The following is a 424-nucleotide window of genomic DNA, read 5'->3' as shown; positions in this document are numbered from 1 at the left end:
GGTTTTTTTTTTTTTTTTTTTTTTTTCCTTAAAGGGCCAGAGTGGGGCAGCCATGGAGGACTGGAAGAGCAGGTGGGGGTCAGGAGTCTCATGGCAGAGCCCCTCACACAGCATGGGGCAGTGGGGGGCAGTGGGGATTGACCCCCCGCCTGGCAGCACCCGGTGAGTCAGGTTTTTTTTAAAGCATAGGGAGCTGGGGTGGGTGGGGCAGCCATGGGGGGCTGGGAAAGTGGGCAGGGGCTGGGGGACCAGGCAGGGAATGGGGCCTGGCAGGGGTCCCCCCATGGTTCCATCCCCACTCCTCCAGGCCCCCTCCCCTGCCCCCTACTTACCAGCTCCAAGTCTGGGTCCAGCTCCTTGCTGCAGTGGGCAGGGACTGCCCAAATCATCAAAGCTTTCCAAATCTTTTCCTAATCAATTCGGA

The sequence above is a fragment of the Gavialis gangeticus genome, unplaced genomic scaffold, assembly GCF_001723915.1.
Source record: "Gavialis gangeticus isolate Ggan-Ray unplaced genomic scaffold, GavGan_comp1, whole genome shotgun sequence".
Lineage (NCBI taxonomy): Eukaryota > Metazoa > Chordata > Crocodylia > Gavialidae > Gavialis > Gavialis gangeticus.
Note: the sequence above shows the minus strand (reverse complement) of the source record.